This window comes from Ruditapes philippinarum, unplaced genomic scaffold (genome assembly GCF_026571515.1).
Source record: "Ruditapes philippinarum isolate M1 unplaced genomic scaffold, ASM2657151v2 ctg217_1_1_1_1, whole genome shotgun sequence".
Lineage (NCBI taxonomy): Eukaryota > Metazoa > Mollusca > Bivalvia > Venerida > Veneridae > Ruditapes > Ruditapes philippinarum.
Window position 1 is genome coordinate 260,494 of NW_026860741.1, and position 7,870 is coordinate 268,363.

The 7,870-nt window shown below is 34.8% G+C and overlaps 1 long non-coding RNA gene across 1 annotated transcript; it reads right to left on the reverse strand.

Moving 5' to 3' along the window:
- Nucleotides 1-1,378: 1,378 nt before the first annotated feature.
- Nucleotides 1,379-7,611, reverse strand: LOC132713229 (uncharacterized). Its single transcript, XR_009623419.1, has 2 exons — nucleotides 7,424-7,611; nucleotides 1,379-2,150 (listed from the first exon to the last, which is right to left on the reverse strand). It is a non-coding gene; the product is annotated as an uncharacterized LOC132713229 (long non-coding RNA).
- Between the last annotated feature and the right edge of the window lie 259 nt (nucleotides 7,612-7,870).

Consider the following 7,870-nt stretch of genomic DNA (forward strand, 5'->3'; position numbering starts at 1 on the left):
ACCCATTAAACAAAGACTTAGAACCTGAACAGATTGCACAGATGTTTATGCAATATCATTTGTTATTTATTCCTAAAATATTAAACCATAGCCATACATTTGTTAATAAGATACCAGATTTGTCCGTTTATGATGAATCGTTGTCATACGCTCTTATATTTCACTAAAACAATAACATTTAGACGCTTTTTGTGTTACAATTGAGGTCAAAGAGGATGCCACCTAATTACATGTTATGGTCAATTATGAGACTTTGGTATACATGTATTTATATCACGAGTGCAAAATAATCAATATCAATCAAAGTGTTAATCTTGAAGTAAGGTAAAAAATCTATGAGTACTGCGACACCAGATTACACGTTCATTTCAATGACTGAATGATAAATCATTATAATTATTACATTTTACAATACGTCTGTATCATAACCATCAATTAGTTACGTTGTTTATATAATTGTTTCGGACGTGTTATCATTTAATGCCCAAATCAATAGCTCCTTGTCATATATGCTTATAGGATAAAAATGAATTAACTATTATCACTAAGATACTTTGGTTCATTTTCCTTTACACACTTATTGATTTGTCACCCTAAGCTTGATAAATAATTGTGAATTAGCTTGGAACACTTGTCCGTGTTGTATATCGTTTTCTGTATGTGTGAAGCTTAAATTTCTATTTTTTTTTGCTGTTTATTTATCTGATGTTAAAAACATTATAAGTTTAAAGCATAAAGCACTATCGCATCTATGAAATGACCGAATTGTGTTCAATACAAGGACTCCAAAATATATATATCCTCTCAGATATGGCATTATCTACATACCTCATATGCACATAATTATTTGTAAGTTTTTATTACTAATAATACGTATGCAGTAGTTAAAAAAAGCTTGATGGTCATTTATTGTTGACTTAATAAGAATGATAATTTCTTTGATATATCATGTGGTCAATAATATATAACTTTTATTTGATGTATGAATGCACATTTCTCTAATCGTTTCGCCGCTTAGAAATATAACATAAGTTGATCATAAATCTTATTATATTGAAAGCCTATTACCAACCCCAAATCATAAAATTAAAATAATGTTCAATTTTAACAATCAATATAATAAATTGTTTGTTACGATGCTAAAACAAAAATGTCTCAATCCTACTAGGGGCCAACTCTACGACAAGTGTAATACTATAGACCAAATTATGCCGGCACATCCGTGCCATCATAATATAGGCTGTACTGTTCAATATTCGGTCAGTCCTTTTTAAGAAAATGATGGTTTTCTCCAGCTGAGATCAAAAGATGTACTAGTGAAAAGATGGATAAGTCCAATTATCAATGACAAATTCTAATAAATCAAAACAAAATTACATTATCATTAAAATTTATTAGTGGAATAATTGCCTGACAGTCGACGATATCGAATTCATGAAAAAAATTGAAACATGCAAAGGAAAATAATAGTGCTGGGGAATAGACCAAGCCACTTTGTTATTGATTGTATAATCATTATTAAACCATCATTTATCACTGTTTTTCATTCACAAGTCATTGTTTATCATTCAGTTCATCATACATAAATCAACAAATCAATTTCAAGTTCGACTCGTACACAACAAGTCCAATGGCAGATTGAATGACCAATCGCCGAATTAATGATTACTGCTAGATCTAACTGTTGGGGTTCAATCACAAACAGTATTTAACACAATGTTTTATATCTTTCTTTAACTTAAATTGAATTATTTTTAGTTAATAAAACACTGCGTCGAAAAATACTGCCATGGACAATCCTCAATTTTCTAATGTCGACTGTCGACGAATTGGAGTTAGCAAACTATTTCATTTGTTGGTCGTAAGGTGCCACTCACAAGTAACTGCAAATATAAAGAAAACAAGAGCAGAAACAGATATATAGTATACATTGTATAAATTCTTAATTTTCTATTTGATAACTATGGGTAGGGTGGGCGGGTTCAACTTCGATTCACATAAAAAAAGAGACTGGACCATGTGCTCCGGAATATATGACGTAGACGACTGATGACGTAAGCGCTAGCATTAATTAACTGTGACCTTTCAACTAAAGTCCGGAATAGATGACGTAGACGACTGATGACGTAAGCGCTAGCATTAACTGCGACCTTTCAACTAAAGGGGAGACATAATCTGAGCTTTGCGTGTAATAAGACCTTACGACTTATCTCCCTTATAATGAAAGAATTGTCTAGATAAACTGCATTATCACATTAACACGGATAATGCTTATTATCAATGACAAATTCTAATAAATCAAAACAAAAAAACATTATCATTTAAATTTATTAGTGGAATAATTGCCTGACAGTCGACGATATCGAATTCATGAAAAAATTGAAACATGCAAAGGAAAATAATAGTGCTGGGGAATAGACCAAGCCACTTTGTTATTGATTGTATAATCATTATTAAACCATCATTTATCACTGTTTTTCATTCACAAGTCATTGTTTATCATTCAGTTCATCATACATAAATCAACAAATCAATTTCAAGTTCGACTCGTACACAACAAGTCCAATGGCAGATTGAATGACCAATCGCCGAATTAATGATTACTGCTAGATCTAACTGTTGGGGTTCAATCACAAACAGTATTTAACACAATGTTTTATATCTTTCTTTAACTTAAATTGAATAATCTTTAGTTAATAAAACACTGCGTCGAAAAATTCTGCCAATGAGTACGCAGTGCTCACGCCAAATTTAATTTTTCGCCGCTGTCAGGCTTTTAGTTATTCAGTCAATTGGATATACGTTTGCATTATTAGTCAAAAATGTTTCAATAGCACCTTGAATTGTGTTTAAAAATATATCATTTCCAATATAAGACAAATGTACACCATCATCAGAAAATAATGCTGGCATTTTATCTTGAAAATCTGGATGTTTTATACACTTATGACCAAGCTGGGCTAGAAAATATATCAATGCTCTATTTATTCTTTTCCGATTTCCATCCATAGCTTTATTATTTTCGGAGTACCTCCAGACAAAACGAGTAATATAGAGGACCAAACAATACAGGCCCTAGGCAAAATTCTCATTATCTGAGAAATAACTTCTTTAAAATGGTGTCTTAAAACACCACATGGTTCTAGACCTATATCATTGCCACCAAAAGTGTAAAACAATAAAACTTGGTGGTGGCAAACAAAAAGACATTGAGTAAATAATATTGTAAAGTTGCCTATAATGTAAGCCCGGATGGCCAGCCCAAAATACAGTAACACCGGCGTCGCTGAAGACCAAGGTGACGTCCCATCGGCCTCGTTTTAGCATGTGCCTCTGCTCTCTTAATGACTGAAGACCTACGATCCAAATATTTTGACAAGGCTGGCCAACGTTATCTAAAAATAAAATTTTTTATGGAATTATCTTATCTAACCTAATGTATCTCTTATAAGCCCTGGATTTCGAAGACCACCTACCCATTTGCATTATAATATCGTCAGAGATATTTAATTGAGAAGCTGTGGTAGCCGCGCCAATACGAAAATGAATGGCTTTTTATATTTGAGTCAATGTTGAGGAAATTTAAACATTTGCGAAGCATGAAACGGAACTGATATTTAGTCATCGGTTGCCCACTGAAATGGCAAAATAGAGGACCGTCTATTTGAGGGCGTAAAGTAATGTAAAGGCGAAGTAGTCTATAAGGGACATATCTCAGGGTAATGTGATATACAAAATGTCAGTGTTACCGACGACCCAAACTGATCGGTTTTGGAAAATCTTATTGTTAAAAAACATTCGTTTTCCGAAAATCTAAGGTCTCCTAACTGAACGACTCTATTGGTGTCTGATTTCTTTGTGTCAACGGCTATTTCGCCTACCCGCAGAAAACCAAAAAATGCACAAACAAAGGCCGTTATGTACAATATTGATTCATAGTTTGAATATGCAACTTTCTGTAAAGCCATTGGGAAGCGAAGAAGCACCCGTAGCGTTATTGGAACACGCAAATCCTTTTTTGATCGGATGCGTCGCATTCCACATAACATCTTTTTTACTATAAATGATTGTGTATTATCCGGCATATCATTCATCTTTAAGAAAAACGAAATGCCGGATAAATAGGAGTTAACTGTAGCAAATGCGAACTTTTTGAGTGAGAGATAACGTATAAAATTAACCATATGATCCACCGGCGGGGGCCACACATCCGGTAGTTCATGCAAACAGCGAAAGTTCTTGAATGCATTTATAGCTTGGTTATAAATTTGTTTCGTTTTTTCCGAAACCGAGGAATTTAGTAGAACTGCTATTTCATCGGCAAGTACGTCATGAAGTCCCTCGGGATTGGTGTTGGGTGAACTTCCGCTTCCGGTGCTAACATTCGGAACGTCTTCCACTGCATTCGTGAAATTGAATCAACAATTTTATTGTTGACACCACTGATATGTACAGCATTTAATTGGAAATCAAATTTCAGAGACCATAACACTATTTGTCTAACAAGTGCCATTACTCTATTATATTTCGAAGATTTTGAATTAAGTATATGTACTACTGCCATATTGTCGCAGCTAAACTGAATACGCATAGATCGAAAATGTTCGGACCATAAAAAACAAGCCAATGCTATTGGTATTATTTCCAAAAAGGTAATATCTTTAAGAATATCTGTATCTTTCCATGGTTGAGGCCATTGCATAAAAGCCCAACGACCATTAAAATAAATACCACAGCCCAAATTTGACTGCCCTGCGCTGTCAGTAAACAACTGTATATCTGAATTCGATTTCCATTCAGTGTCTAACATTACCGAAGTGCCATTATAATTAGTCAAGAAAGTTTTCCACATATTTAAATCGCTTTTTAGACCATTTGACAAGCGGATTTTGTGGTACGGCTTTTTTGCTTGCGACATAGCTGAGTAAAGCCGGCGGATAAATGCACGTGTTGAGGGCATTGCTTTTGCGCAAAAGGCCAATGAACCAGTCAATGATTGTAATTGTTGCAACGTTATTTTTCGTAATAACAATGCATCATTAATTTGATGTAATAAATTTATAACTTTGTCCCTAGGTACGCGTATTTCCATTGAAATTGAATCAAGCTCTAAACCAAGGTAAAGTAAGCATGTCACGGGGTCGACAGTTTTATCACAAGCGATTGGTACACCAAATTCAGTACACATTGCTTCGAACTGTAACATGCTCAATTTACATATATCAGAATTTGCAACAGACATGAAAATAAAATCATCAAGATAATGATCTATATCATTGTAACCACTTCGGCGTTTGATTTCCCAATTTAGAAAAGATGAAAATTTTTCGAAAGTAGAACAGCTAATAGAACAGCCCATTGGCATGCATTTGTCAATATAATATTGACCATCCAGCATGATTCCTAACAGGTCAAAATCTCCAGGATAGCATGGTAAAATTCTGAAAGCATTTTTCAAATCCATTTTTCCCATTAATGCACCTTTACCTAGCCTTTTTGTCATTTTTACAGCATTATCAAAATCCGAATATTTGACAGATGTTAACATTGGGTCAATATAATCATTAACACTATCGCTTGCGGGATGTGACATGTGTCTAATTAACCTAAATCCGCCGGATTTCTTTGGAACTAGCCCGATCGGGGAACATCTAAGATTTGATATAGGTCTTGTGGCGTAGGGGCCCGACATACGCCCAGCATCTATCTCGTCATAATTTTTTTGTTTTGCAATGTCAATATTATCAATGACTGACTTTAAATTTTTGCTGTCCCTATAAATTCTTGGACCTGCATAACCAAGAGGGAAACCATGCTGAAAACCGTGAATTAGAAATTTTGCATCATTTGCGTTTGTATATTTTTCGAGAAATGGTGAAATTTTATCCATTATTATTGGCGTTTTACCTTTGGCCCATAAATTGGGGTCGAAAGGCAGACTGAGAATATGACGGGGAAATTGGTCTAAAACCCCTAGGCCTTTGGAATGTATTTACATGCCGGGTTTGAAACACATTATTTGTTCCGCTAGGCGGCACATTTGTGCTGCCAAGCGGAACAAAGCGCGGTCGAGGAACAAATTGTGCCCCTGACGCACTGCTATTAAATCTCATCGACTTCTGAGCGTTTACACAAGTATTGGATGGATGAGGTAATTTGCATACAATACAGGTGTGTCTATACTGACAAAACATCTTATAACATCCGCCTTTGAAATTGTAATCATAACAAGCACCTGCAGAGGCATTTCTGTTTACCTCGTCACTAGTGGAAGGGTTATCGCCTAGCAATCCGCATGTAAGCCACAAATGACCATCAATATTGGACCACAGACGACTAGAGTTAATAGACATGCGAAGGCGAAATTGAATATCATATTGGTAACACTTCTGGAATTTATTAGATGCGGAAGCACCTCGAACAATTGCCATGTATTTCAAAAGTTCCGCTGCTCTTAATGGGTGTTTTTTAATGTAAACTAAAATGAAGTTTACAAAAGCATCAGTCCAAGAATCAATATTATCAATTTGTTTTAGTTTTTTATTAGATTTCAATACAAACTTATTATTTATGAAAGAAATTTGCATGTCATCTTGTGAACTGGGCATATGGAAATTTTTGTGCAACAATTGTGCAAGATCGACATACTGATTATTCCATATTTTTTCCTGTAACGCATCTGAAATATGAATATCCAGGTCATGAGTAGGTATTACCAAAATAGGGTCACACTCACCTTGGATATTGGAGGTTTCAGAAGGAGACAGCCTTTGAGAAACCATTGGAAACCCAATCACGTGATGCGGGGTTGCCAGCTACCTGACAGCCTGTGGGTAAATTGCCATCACCATGCTCAGTATCGGTAGGAACATGTGCTTCCACATTGACAGCCACATTTTGTTCAGCTGTTGGTGTTGCTTTGCAAGCTTGTTTTCTTGGCCGCGCCGATTGACCTCTTGCCAATGACCTTGAGGAATGGCGTGGAAACGAAACGGGGTTTCCCTGTCTGTTAGATTTCGCCTTTGCCTTAGGCATCCTAGGAAATATAATTTAATAGTGAAAACAGTGTTTAATGATAAATTCACTGATATAAAGAGTAGAACTTTGTTTTACTTTATACAGTTACTGGTCTATCCGATGTCACCGTCTCCCACGGCCACACCTCGTGGTATGATTATAATTTATTAACTATACTATATTTATCCGGATATTATAAATCAAATATCACTTTTGTACATGAAATTCAACTATTTAATAATTGTGACAAATTAACTTATCTGATAAAGCTGTTGTTTGGTAAATATTCCTCCTTTTTGGATACAATTCAACTTCGATTCACATAAAAAAGAGACTGGACCATGTGCTCCGGAATATATGACGTAGACGACTGATGACGTAAGCGCTAGCATTAATTAACTGTGACCTTTCAACTAAAGTCCGGAATAGATGACGTAGACGACTGATGACGTAAGCGCTAGCATTAACTGCGACCTTTCAACTAAAGGGGACACATAATCTGAGCTGCGTGTAATAAGACCTTACGACTTATCTCCCTTATAATGAAAGAATTGTCTAGATAAACTGCATTATCACATTAACACGGATAATGCTTATTATATATAATTTTAAGCGTGGTAAATGTTTCTTCCCACACATATTTGATAAAAGTATTGGTATTTATATTTTCTCGACTACATAAGTCACTTCTTTATTAGGTAATATAACGAGTACACTGAGGTTATTTATTATTAAAATCTCATATCACTACATCTTTATTGCAGTCTTATGATGATATTTGATTAATTCTAGACATAATATTTTGCATGATTAATATTGTATTACTAATATTGATAGAAAATAAATGTAATTA